The 13,659-nt window shown below is 35.2% G+C and overlaps 1 long non-coding RNA gene across 1 annotated transcript; it reads right to left on the bottom strand.

Annotated features, from left to right (window-relative positions):
* Positions 1–377: 377 nt before the first annotated feature.
* Positions 378–8,843, bottom strand: LOC121673815. Its single transcript, XR_006019317.1, has 2 exons — positions 5,300–8,843; positions 378–4,538 (listed from the first exon to the last, which is right to left on the bottom strand). It is a non-coding gene; the product is annotated as an uncharacterized LOC121673815 (long non-coding RNA).
* Positions 8,844–13,659: the final 4,816 nt, after the last annotated feature.

The following is a 13,659-nucleotide window of genomic DNA, read 5'->3' as shown; positions in this document are numbered from 1 at the left end:
GTCATACATTACTTGGGCAGAAGATAACATTTATACACACTTCAAAATTCAAAGTAATTTTCTTCAAACTTGTATATTTTTAAGGAAGTTAGTGGTGAATACCTCCATACGCTTTTTTTTTTTTTTTGCCACTTCCTCAGACTTGGTACTAGTAGGAAAATTCACAACTTCTGATAATATTATTATTGTTGTTGTTGTTGTTGTTATGTTTTTTATTTTTTTGTTGAGAGACAAAAAGTCAGGTACCAAACTCACACTGAGAGAATGCTTCCACTCTGTTTAACCAATACAAACCAGTACAAACCTCCACATCTAGGAAGTTATGTGTATATGAGACTACTTATATATTATGAATATATATATACTAATATAGTCAGTTTTTAGGCATTTAATTCCTCTTTTTTCTGGCTAAGACACAACTAAAACAATAGAGATATAAGTTTAATTTTTGTTCGGTTTAATTTTTTTTTTTTCAGAAGGATGCATTAGCTGCTTAATTTAATATTTGTAATTACGAGTATGGAAGGGGAGGAGTTGTCTCAGGAACAGATTCCCAGTCGTTGTGGGTGGGTATCATTGGAGTACACAAAGTACACATCACATCACAAATATTAAAGTGCTTTGCGCCAGATGGAGTATGTAAACTAAGCTGAAAGACAAAGCCTCAGCCAGGCAAAGACTTGCCTTTGAGACAAAGAGCATAGCATCAAAATTTCCTTAAATACTCTCAATTATAAAAATTATTGATAGTCTCATTTGAAGTGCCTTGCTTGGAAATTCAGGTATAAAACAGAAGAAAAGTCTTGGTAGACAGAAAAATTCAATGTATAAAAGCAACCTCTGCCTAACTTAACTTTCAGAATTTGTAAATAAATTTAGCTATTTAAACTATGTCTCATGTTGTGTTGTTTCTCCTCTTTCATAATAAAACCTGCTCCTCAAGGATGTCTGTATCCAAAGTACCTATGCCGTAATGTAGACTATAATAGCCCTCTGTGTTAAGAGGAACAGGGACAGAAATAGATACTGTATGACTAAATGCTGATTGACAGTTCCTTCGCATGCTCAAGTCTTCTCAAACAAAACTGCAATGAAAAGACTTTATATCATACTACTCAAGAGACAGTAAAATGTGTAAACAACTGTAACCCTGTGGAAGAAAAAATATACTTTATTATTATCATGACACACTGAAACATTATTTTTCAAATACATTAGCCAGAGATCAAATTATTCAGAGTCTAATGAGAAAGGAACTGTTCCTTCTCAATTACCCATTAAAATGCTGTTTCTAACAAAAAAAAATCACATGGAAGACTGTTACTATGTAAATACTTAAAGGAAAATATTTTCATGGCATGTGAGAAAGAAACAAGAGGAAAACAGTAGAGAGACAGTGACTGAAATGTCTGCCAGGTACATATCCAAGACAGCTTAAAAGCCCTTATGAAATGAAACCTAGCTTTTGAAGCTGTCAGAGTTTACCACCTTGATACATTATTGAACAAGTCTGAAGAATTCCTTGACAGAAGAACTTTTATAAAGAGCAGCCGAGACACTAGGAAAAGCATAGGGCCTCTCTCACAAAATAATGGTTTATAATCGCACACATGATAAAGAAATGTATCATCTTAGTGACTGACAGACTCATAAGTGCACAGGCAAGACAACTGGAGCCACCACAACCACTGGCTCTCAAAGCTGGCAAAAGACCTATCAACATTTCTGTCAGAAATAAGACCATTTACAAATTGGTGCCCCAATTCTCTTTCACCCCTGCCCTATTTGCTTCCTGTATTTCGTTGTCTTGTGTTAAAGCCTAAGAAATAAATACTAGGTAGAAACTTCTAGCCTATTAGAGAGCTTTAAACGGTGTCTGAAAAGATCTTAAAATAATTTAAATAATTAAAAAGAAAAAAAAAACCTGCTTATTTTTTTGTCCATAAGTGACAACATGCTTTTCTTGAGGAGTAAAAGGGCCAAGAACAAATAGAAAAAAAACCCAGATAGGTCGTGTAACTGGGAATATTATATGGATGCTTTTTAAAAGCTCAAAAAGATCTTTACCAGCAATACTGCAAGGCAATCTTTGAGGCACATATAAATAGAAGGGGAGCCTTTAAGTGCAAAAAGAATAATACATGCAAAACTGTTCTTAAAAGAAGGTAAGAAAATAATTACATTTCCTAAGAATGTGCATGCAGTTAGATAATGACTGGAAAAATGGGTGAAAAAAAACCTTAATAAGGACCATAAAAATTAAAAAACAACAGGGTCCTGAAGACAGCTTCCTTGGTACAGAAAACTTTTGTTCTGACCAGATGCAACCACTTATGATCCTAAAGATAGATTAAGCCTGGCATATACTCCTAAGTGTGGTTACAAAAGAAAAGGAAAAAAAAAGGCAATTTCTGCAGCACTTCCATTTGATTTCACTAACATTGTGGTTGTTTCTGTATTTATGATTACACCCAAAATGTAAATGTTTCACTCATGATGCTTGTCTTGAGAATTCAATTTTACTGTTACGCCAGTAGAAATTATGTTGCCCCCCAGGGAGATGAGAATCAGTAGATAAAGCCTTGGGTCTCTTCTCACTTAAGACTCTAAGCCATGTTTTATAACTAAATTTGTGTCAATTAGAAATAATTTACTTAATTTAGTAGGTCATGCCTCTAATACCAAGTACTTTTGAAACTGTGACAAGTGAAACACAATCTCATCCTTTCCCAATCCACCAAATTCAGTGGAATTTGAGTTTATGGAAGATATTTGTTAAGAAGCTGTACACAGAGGGCCAGGAAGTACTCTAGAGTCATAAGGGTGAAAGTGTAAACAAATATGGAGCACAAAAAAGCTAATTATCAACTACTGTCAATTATCCTTCACTATTTTCTCCTATTCTTTGTTGTTTGATTTTCCAAATGGTGTTGTCTTAATCAAAGTAGACACCTTTCAACCATGCGAGGCATGCCCTCAAACCCTAGAACAGCAAATAAAGCATAACAATCTAAAAATTAACTGAAAAATCATACAAAATTCAGACTAAAACAACCTGTGCTTTCACCTATGACATTATTCAAGTTTTACCTAGGTGTACTTGAAAACAAAGTTTCTTTGTACAGTTTAATGACCTGACAATATAATCTCACCTAGCCAGTCTTGGAGCACATCATCTAGTGCTTCTTAAACGATCGTGTAATAGAGCTATCACATATGCAGGTTGTATGAATACACAATTCAAACCCTCTAAGAATTGTACTTGGCATTATTTTTCAGAATTACAGCTCACCAAACAGGTCCAAACATGAGCTGCCGACCCTTACGCTTCCAAAAGGCATGAATCATGTCATAGAAGAGTTCTCAGCTTTACAGGAAAATTATTCAGTTTGGCAAGTACATAACCTAGTGCATGCACAGTTGGTATAGTGCATCTGGAACATATATAATCCTCCCTGTATTTGCATGCACCTATTTAGAGTACACAAATTAACACCTCAGGTATTCCTGAGTAATTAGGGCTTCAGAAACATTTTTACAGTTTACAACAGTCACAGGACTGTTCAAAATGCATAGGTAAATAGGAATCTAATCCTGAACTCCTCAACATGTAACACTGTTTCAGCAAGATAAAAGTAACACTCATAAAGGAAATTAAACTATTTTCTTTAAATTCAGTTAATAAAGTTGGCTACACAGATGTAAGATCATCCAGGTTCACTTCTACTACTTCTTACCAGAACCCCACATTCAACTAGGAAGAAGTTGCTTATTTTGAGCAACCAAATGCACTATCACTTAACAGAACTTGGCATTGAAGGAAACATGAGAATTTATTCCGCATGGAATGGGACTGAATATGCAGCGCATAGGTGATAAGGCACTGCTGCCAAGTACCAAAAGTAGCCTAGGGTTTTAACTTGGGGTGAAAATATGCAAAAATCAACACAAGAAGGCCAATTATAAATGCAACAAATGCTCTTTAATTACAGTTTAATTGATAGTCAATCTGTAAGTCACCACATGTTCTATCCAGAGGGGAAAGAATCTGACCAAAGTGAATATAACCATTATTCTCAAGTAGTAGGATAGCAGGTAAGTAATCTTGTAACAGATATTTCAAATTAATTCCTGTGGAAATTGCATAAAACAGGCTATTAACTCAAATATTTATTTTGTGTTTGCTGAATATCAATGCATCAAGAAGAACTTCCAACAAAGATCTAAACCCTAAAATTTCTCCATTAGTTGAAATTGGTTACATAGGTCAAGCGCTTTTCAGGTACACAGGTATTTCCTCTCTTGAAGAGGCTGACCAGATCCCAACATCCGTACGATACTGCTGATGCAAAGTATGCCTAACAGATCATAACAATGAGGAAAATCATCCAGTGGCCCAGACCCAATTTAGCACTTTTCTTTCCAAAGCATTTTCAACTATGAGCATGGGATTGTAGCTTGTACTAGGTGACTCCTCTGGCAGATGTCTGGTCTAAGGTCAGCACAAAACCTCCTTCTTCAGTTTCATTTTTCACTCGCTGTGTGTAACAAAAGAAGAGCTAGAGTTAGCATTTTAAGGCACTTTTGAAAACATGGTATTGGAAAGCTGAAAGAAATCATTAGCACTGATTCAGTGCTTCTTAAAACTAATCTTATATATAAATATATATATACACATTTGTTTTCACAATGAGTGCTTTAATGCTCCGTCTTAAAACTAAGCAAAACCCCAAAACAAAAAAAGCCCAGCACTGATGAGCAATCTTGCAATAACGAATCAGTGTGCACACATGAGGGAAAAACAAATGCAGTTGGGAAACAGATTTTGGTGTCAAGTTTCCCCAAGTGTTGTTATAAATATCAGGAAATTAAAAAATGCTCTTAAAATGCATGAACATTATTTAGGTCTTTAATCTGGAAGGGGCATGATTGATTTTGCAGGGTGGAAACTGCCAACTGTACCAGTGCCTGCAGATGGAAGGGGCCGGCACATAGCTGCCAATTTCAGGGAATATATTTCAACTACTCTCTAAAATGGATTGCAAAAGCTTGTTGTCTTCTGCTTGCTCCTCCAGGCTCATGCTGCACTAAACAGCTTAGGGGGAGAACGGCATCAGTCTTTTCCTGAAACAAGAACAAGTCACAGAACATGATTATTTTAGAAATGCCAAAAAATTAAAAACCTAAACCTCTGAGAGCAATGGTGCCACAAGCTGAACAGGAAGTAGCAGCCAACTCAAATTTAAGTCTTGCTATTTACACAATGGCCATTTTGAACCACAGTGAGAGGAAAACTGACCTTTAAATTTAAAGTTCCCTTTTACATCCTTATAAATTGTCATACAAGGCAGAACATTTTCTGGAAACACAACTGCACTGCTGAAACACATTCTTGAAGTTCCTCTTGCGCTGTTAGAAAGCAGTAAAATATGAAAAAGAAGATGTAGACTAATTTTTCAAATAAGACCATATTTAAATACAAATACTCTTAAATCTCAGCTTCCTCACTTTCCTAGATGTCTCAGATTTGAAAATCTGGTTCCTGATAAAACATTTTGGATCGTGCAACTTTAGACTATCAGAGCTGATAGTCTCCAAAGCTTCTCATACAGCCATTATGTCAGTGTAAAGAGAATCACTTTTTTTTCCCCAAAGTATCAAACTTGGCTTCTTTTGTCCTTTCGGTTGGGTAGAAATGCATGTCTTCCAAATTTTTGTCTTGGCTCTTCTCTCATACTAAAAAAATACTTTCCAGTGGCAAAAGGAAATTAAGTAGTGCAAAGCCATCTTTCTAAGCCATTTTCTACAGCTTTGTTCTTTCAAAGATTATCTATTCTCTTTCCTTCTACTTTGCACTGCAAACTGTGCTTATGCCAGCACCTTGTTAAACTGATTGCTGAGTCTTTTCCTCTGGAATTTAGCACCACTACATCAGGTTAGCAACAGAGGCTGTCTCAAATATCTTGTGTTAAGGACAGATCTGAAAAGTTATCTGCACTGTGGAGTAAAGCTGTTTTGCTGGCAGCAAGAATACTAGAACGGATATAAAGTGTCTTGAGGAAAATTGTCTTTAGGTCTGCATCCCATTAAAGACATTTGAGTGGTATTTTGTCCCACTGGTTCCAGCAGGGGCAGAACATCATCCCTGCTTTAGTTCTACTGGAATAATGCACATCTACATATGTGACGTGAAAATAACTCATTCTCCCCTTTTTAAGGATTCTTCATCTATACTCTTTTTTATTTATTTTCAGATCTCATTTGCAGACACTTGTGCCACTAGAGAAACAAAATTTCTTGTTCACATTCCTCCCCAGTACATAAGACAAAGCAAGGTGCAAGATAAGCCCTTTGCTTTCTTTCTGAAACACTCCTTTCATGCTCACTGCAGGTTTGTGAGATACACTCAAACATCATTTGTTACATATTTCATACTGCAATGCCATGCTTGATTACATCAATCTATACAAAACAGAAACTGGCAGCCAGTCTCCCAATTTCTGCCAACTGTAAAGGTTAACATGTACGTTGGCATAATGTGGGTGTGTAAATAAGGGAATTTGTGTAGTCCTTTATTTAGCAATGTAAGAAAACATATTTCAGGTCGGAGATGAATAGTTTTCCTTCCCTCCAGGTGTCTATTTTCTATTTTGGAAATTTCAAGGAAGGGATTAAACATGCACAAGCACTACTTAGCAACAAAACACTAAGGAACCATACTGTGTGTACTATAACTTCATTTCATAAGACTATCATCACAAACTGCCAGTATTTCATCACTGCCAAGATGTCTTTGGAGAGAGACAGGAGAAGTCAAGGAAGTGGCTCTCAAGACACCCCCAATAAGCTCTCTGCCATCACTCAAGCCTCCCATAAGGCAAGTTCACCATTCCCAAGGATAATAAACAAATTTACTTCTAGACCAACAACCTTTAAGAAAAAAAATATTTGCCCAATCAAGCAGATTTATTGTTTCAATTTTGCACCTTTAGAAGTTCTTACTATTGAGCAAGACATAAATCAGCAACTGTCTTATAGAAAAACTGTCAGTATAAAATAAAGTTATATGTGTTTTTATATTTGTAAACTAAGTATTTTCTAATCTGATGCAGAAATCCAGAGTAAATTAATCTAAGGTAACTGATATTTCTCTTGACATTTTATTCTGGAATTGCACAAAATAACCAAACCATTTGGCATGAATAAGCAGTCATGTAACAGTTGGGATAAAAAGGAATTATTGATATACCTGTGCCCGTTTGTACAGAAGCTTGGTTTGTTTAGCAATTTGTGGTGATGACTAATAAACAAAACATTCAAATAAAGATCCATGAACTTTAAGCAACAACAGTACCATATTTGCCATCCTTCTATATGTACTTTACTGTCTTCCATGAGTTGTAAACTATAGCAATGCATTCCTCTGCTAAAGTATTAGAGAACAAAAAAATTACAAGTCGTATAAATGCAGGCAGTAGTCAGAAGGTAAGTGCTTTCAAAGGTCCTAGTCTCCTGAGTCTCAGGATAAGACGGAAGAACAGAAGGGAAAATTTAAGTGTGCAGCACTCATTAGAGCTGGCATGAAGGTGATCACACCTTTAAAGCTGACTGTGTAATGGCTTAAACATTGAAGGAGCACTAGTCCAAAAGAAAGGCAGTGTCTATATACTCAGCAAAGTACTTGCAACAAATGACGTCTTATGCATAATCACCTCTGCTTAAATACAGAACATTAGTTCAAGACTATCCCTACCAAGAATCAAAAGCCTGAAGAAACAGAAAATACTAAATTGAGGCTTCATAGAAGTCCTACCTACATCTACAGCTCTACCTTTAACAAACATGACTACGCAAAAATAAGTTTTCTGTTTAATAAGCTATGAATCCAATGACATTGTTTTTGTGCTGTTTTGCTGTTGTGATTGTAACATAAGGGTCAAACACTTATGTTACAATCACAAAAACTATATATTCTTAAAGCAAATGTGATGAGCATGAAAGAAACGTGTATCACTTTAAAATGTATAACCTGTGGCTGCGTATCTCTAATACTACTGGTACAAGCTGCACACACACCCTTACAAAGTGAAATGTATTTGTGTTCAGTGTACCTGCAACTGTCTCTAGAAAGAAAGGGTAAAATTTGTAGAATGTAATTATAGAATCAAAGAAGTAGAGCAATAGTAAATGTGAGAGACTTTCACTTGAAAATGTTGGCTGAATGTTATGAAGTATTCTCCAAACAAAATGGCCAGTTGGAGATTTTGAAAGGAAAGTATAAATTCTATGGTTTAGGTGTGTTGCTGCAAGAGCATAGATAATTTTTCTTATATTCTGAAGTGCAATGCCAAAGAAAAAAGACTTTCTGATGTGACTAATAAAAGCAAAGGCTGAAGTGCTACAGGAAGAATTGTGATTAGAAAAAAAAGGAAAATATTTGCAATGGGATTCCTAGAGCCACTTATTGAAGAACTACTTAAGAACTACTTATTGAAGACACTTGTAAGTCCAAACAACAATATTCCAGTATGCTTACATTGGGCCAGAGCAAAAAAACATTTAGATTGAAGGTTCTAGTGATAAGAAAACATGAGAAAATGCCACCATCTGATCAACACTTAATTAATTTCAGTAAATATGGAGCTATTTTAGTATGTCAGAATATGAATATACTGCAATTATTTTTCTTCTCCAGGGTAAGACTAATTTCTTGAGGAGAAATTATGTTCATCTTGACATATATTACTGCAAAATTTATAATGAAAACCTACATCAGAGATTAAGCTAGCATGTGTTAAACAGATTCTTAAAAATGTTTAAGAATTATTATCTTTTCTGTTGTGAATATAAGAACATAGATAGACTAAACCTTTCTATACTAGGAAAGTCAGTTAACTAAATGGCATTTGTAAAGATCAGCTCAGGAACTGCAAGTACTGCAACTGCATATTTGCACAGTGCATACCAGAGTGGACCCTAATATCACCGGCAGCCTCTAAACACTACTGTACTATTGCTCTTAATAGTAATAACAACAACATTCATCTTACTGGATACAGCAGTTCCTATTTTTGTATTCACAGTAAAGCTTTAAAAATTTTCAAGGCATTTTCAGAGGCACTTTTTCTTAAAGATAAAAAAAAAATCCCAAGTGTTTAACTATAATCACTATTGGGAAAATACATTAGTAATGTACACTTTACAGCACTTCTGAAAAGCTACACTCCTAATACCAGGTAAATGATATATGTTTTAGAAACACTTATGAATGCCTATTCACTTATTAGTCTGGCATGGCCTCAAAACAGTATTGGCTAAACAATAGTGCTTCCATCATGGTTTTGTGTACGGTCAATGAAGTAAACAACATGCATTTTTTTAAAACGCTTGAATGCATGCTTACACAGCAGTTTATTCAGATCCATTATGGACATCCAAGTAAATAAATGTTCTAAAGTCCATAACTATATATTTTGTAAATACAGTGCTCTAGTTTCTACAGAATAAATAATAGGCACTGTAACAATACCACAAGCACAGGGGTTTATCCAACAATGTACTTCACCACAAAACAGATTTCCCAACTTCTCACCGGCATTTTCCCCTGCCCCACATCATTTCTTTGTTTTGTTTTTAAAGAAAGGTGCTAAAGGGGAGAACATTACCTTTCAAGAAGCTGTTACTTTTTGAGCTTACACAACCATTATGAGAAATAATAACATGAAAGGAAATTTTTTCTTGAGAATCCCTGTAAAACAGTAGGCCCTTTTTTGATCTCACCACCTTGCTTTGACCACCAGCTGACTTAGATGAGTTCTGCAGTTTAGAGCCACAGTTTTACATTAATGGCATTTGCTGCTCTGAGTAATTGCTCAGTAAACATTCAGGAAGGGTTTTGTATCTGAGTACAAATACCAAAGGAGGGCAAGTTCTTTAGTAATCATTAATAATGCATAGCTAAATGTGGGTGAGAGCTTGCCTTTTGCAGCCATCCTGGAAGCTCTTTAACCTTTATTCTTCTTTCATTCATTTTTTTAGGAATGCTACCAGGACGAATGATACCCTAGGAATGAAACAAATAACTACTAATGAGAATTGCAAATAGAAAAAGGGATAAGATTAGGATCTCATATCTATTTTGTATGAAGCTGGGAGCCATTAAAGGAGGATGAAAAACTGATTTTGGCTACAATCTGTGCCGCAATGACAAAAAAAAATCCCAATTAATTCTTCACAGGCCTGAAAGTGAAGAAAAGATATGGATAGAGGGGAACAAAAAAGAGGGAGAGAGCCTAATCAAGAAGGGTTCTTCAGCAAAAGCACAAGACAGTAAGTTAGATTTTCTTGAGTGTATCAGGATGTCCCATCCCAAGATAGGCTTTAAACAGTCAAAGTAGATAAACTAAGGCTTTTGTCTTTTAGATGAGCTTTCCTTCCACCTGGACCCCTTTTTCCAGAGCCCAAGGCAGACTAGTTTTGAAGAACAAAAAAATGTCTTAATCTCTCAGAGATTGCAGAGGATTCTATATTCCTAGCAGCCTGTAAATTTGCAGCAGTTTGATGATATATGTACATGACACCCTTGCAAGTATTGAAATTAAATTAAAAATAATGAACTACTTAAAGTCTATTCATGGATATTCCTGACAGAATCTACGTGGGTTTGGGAGAGAGGAAAATTTGCTAAATTCATAATTCACTTAGGAACAGTTTGCTCAGTGTATGACCCATTTAAATGTTTTAAAATGTACATTTTTTACCAGTTTTATTCTTTTTTAGTGTTCGAAGAGCCATTAAAATCACTTTTTAAAGGTCCAACAAAAGAGCTAAATGAATACAGAAGTGACACCCTTGATTTCAGAAAGGCTATGTACTCACCAATGTACAAAAGCCTGAGTGTAATGACTTCAGTCTCATTCCAGGGGTGCTAAGGTAGGAAGGATGACAGATGAACTGGTTTTATGACACATGAACATTCTACTTCATAAATTGCATAGTGTCTTTTCTTGATGCTTTGTTGGGAAATACAGCACAAAACCTGCTTTGTTGACACTAGATTTGTTGCTATAATCCACATTTTATAAGTATATGAGAAGGATGTTTAAGAGTATTAGAAGCAGTAGAATATTCTAGGAAGTTTTCAGAACAAAATAAAACATTAAATTAGTCCATAAATTTATCTTCAATGAAGCAAGAAATTTATATGTTTTTATCTTTTTAATTACTATATTATTTTTCCCATTTAATTTATCTAATTTCTTTTTTTGATCTTATCAATGTATATAAATATCTGGCTGAAAAGTGAAAAGCAGACAGAGCCAAGCTCTTTTCAGTGGTGCCCTGTGACAGAACAAGAGGCAATGAGCACAAACTGAGGGAGAGTCACTCTGATTAGGGGACACTTTTTAACTCTGAGGACAACTGAAGTTGCTCGAGGAAGTTGTGGGCTCTTCCTCCTTAGAGATATTCAAAGGCTATGGGGACATGGTCCTGGGCAACCAGCTCTAGGTGGCCCTCCTTCAGCTGCATTGGACTAGATGACTTCCAGTGGTCCTCCCAACCTGCAACATTCTGAGATTCTGTAAAAGCTATTTATTCCAACTGATTTGTTTTAAATTGTCCATTCCTGTCTCAAAGTCACATAATTTTCATACAAGTTGTGTGTCCCACAAATTTTTATGAATAAATCCACAAGGAAATAAAATTCTTTCTCAGTTCTTTTATTTTTTGGTATGATATAAAGAGATAAACTTAATGGCAGTGAATTCCCCATCCCTGAAAACAAATCTACTACTAATATTTTTCTGTTGTTTTTTCAAATTCTGAAACTTACCTTGAATTTTGGTAATTGTATCAGACAATGAATGACTGAGATCTACTATACAATCCCTCATGAGAGATTTTTAATCCTAGATTTTATTAAATAGGAATATTAGCAGTATTTGATTCAGACCAGTGTAAAATTTTATAATACAAAAATTGATCAGGAATAGTTAATTTTGGATGTACTCATTCCTATATCAATAAAACCAAATTGTGATCTGATTGGTGCCTAATTTTGAACAATTGCTCATATTTTTTGTCTTACTGGTGTTTTCACAAGTCTTTTGGTTCCATGAAACCACTAAGGTATTTTTTAAAGTGGTTGCATTATCTAATATCATGTGGGAAGTAATGTTATAGTCCTGTTTTGATGTATTGTAAAACTGGAAGTGTAATCACTGCATCTGCACTGTGGGCTGTATAAGAGGAGATTCTACTCATCTAATCATAGATTAAAATCATAGAATATCCTGAGTTGGAAGGGACCCATAAGGATCATCGAAGTCCAGCTCCTGGCCCTGCACAGGACAGCCCCAAGAATCACACCGTGTCTGAGAGTTGTCCAAACACTTCTTGAACAGGCTTTGTTAGCCTACTTCAGTGGGCTGGCAGCCATACATTTGTTCTGCTTTGCTATAAGGATTAGAAAGTCAGTTAGAGAAGAAAAATGAACATGCAAATTTTTTGCATCTTCAACCTAATACACATTACCAGCACCGTGGTGAAAACTGTTTGCAGTGTACTAAATTCACTGTGTAGAGAAAGAAATGAGATGAGATGAGATGAGATGAGATGAGATGAGATGAGATATGAGATGAGATGAGATGAGAGTTGATTTCAAGACTTTTCTTGCTGGCTATGACTGCTCTCAATGTAAGTTTACCATCCAGCAGAAAAGCATCCATTTACTTTGTAGTAATGATATAGTCACAGGAGAATCCTCAAATTTTTTATCTCTTTCCCTCTGCAAAACAAAAGCAAAGTTTTCTTCAAAGAATAAACCAGAGTCCCCCTAAAAGATTTTACAGTCATTTGATTCTTGATAATACTATCTCTAGGTTCAATCAGAAAAGGCCCTCCTACCCTTCCACAGCTGTTTCTCATCTCTCCTTACAGAAAGACACTGTAGTAAAACATTCATCAGATATAAATTAAGCACCCTTTTGAGTCATCTGTGCTGCATACAGGCAATAACAAGCAAGTTACTAAAAATTAAGTAGTTAGGTTTGAAGAAAATACATTGCTTTTAAAAAATCCTGGGAAATTTCTTCCCTTTTATTCTTTAAAATTGGTAATAACTGTAACACACAGACTTTGGAAGTAAACATTTTCAATTGCTCATACCTGGCCAAAAAGCAGACTGGTCTTTTTATTTTGTACTTTTTGACCATGTTTAATAAAAGGGTATCCAAGAGATAGGATTTAACATAATTCAAGAAGTTTTTTCTTTTATTTTCCTATTAGGGTTTGAAAACGTGGTTGTTGGGTGAACTAAAGTCTGCCTCCACCACCCCCTCCCCCTGTGCAGAACTATAAATCCAAAAATTACTTGTCTTTTAAGAATAACTGTAAGAGGCCATAGTTAAGACATTTAATAATCTTTTAAAATGTTTTCCTATAATTCATCTTGAATGTTTATTCACCAGTTTTTCCACTAGCTTCTTTTCTGTCTATTTTCTTGTCATATGACAGATTATTAGTGGTTCAGAAACCATATTTTAAGGATAATGGGAACACTTCTACTGACATGCAGTCATATTCAAGATTTTATTAAGTATTTATGGTTTTTATCTATTTACTGAGCATTTTTTAAACACTTGAAGTGCTTATCCAAGC

This window comes from Corvus kubaryi, unplaced genomic scaffold (assembly GCF_017639235.1).
Source record: "Corvus kubaryi isolate FWS band 111438036 unplaced genomic scaffold, C.kubaryi_AGA036_p1.0 66, whole genome shotgun sequence".
NCBI classification, from domain to species: domain Eukaryota; kingdom Metazoa; phylum Chordata; class Aves; order Passeriformes; family Corvidae; genus Corvus; species Corvus kubaryi.
Note: the sequence above shows the minus strand (reverse complement) of the source record. Positions and strands in the feature narration are given on the sequence as shown.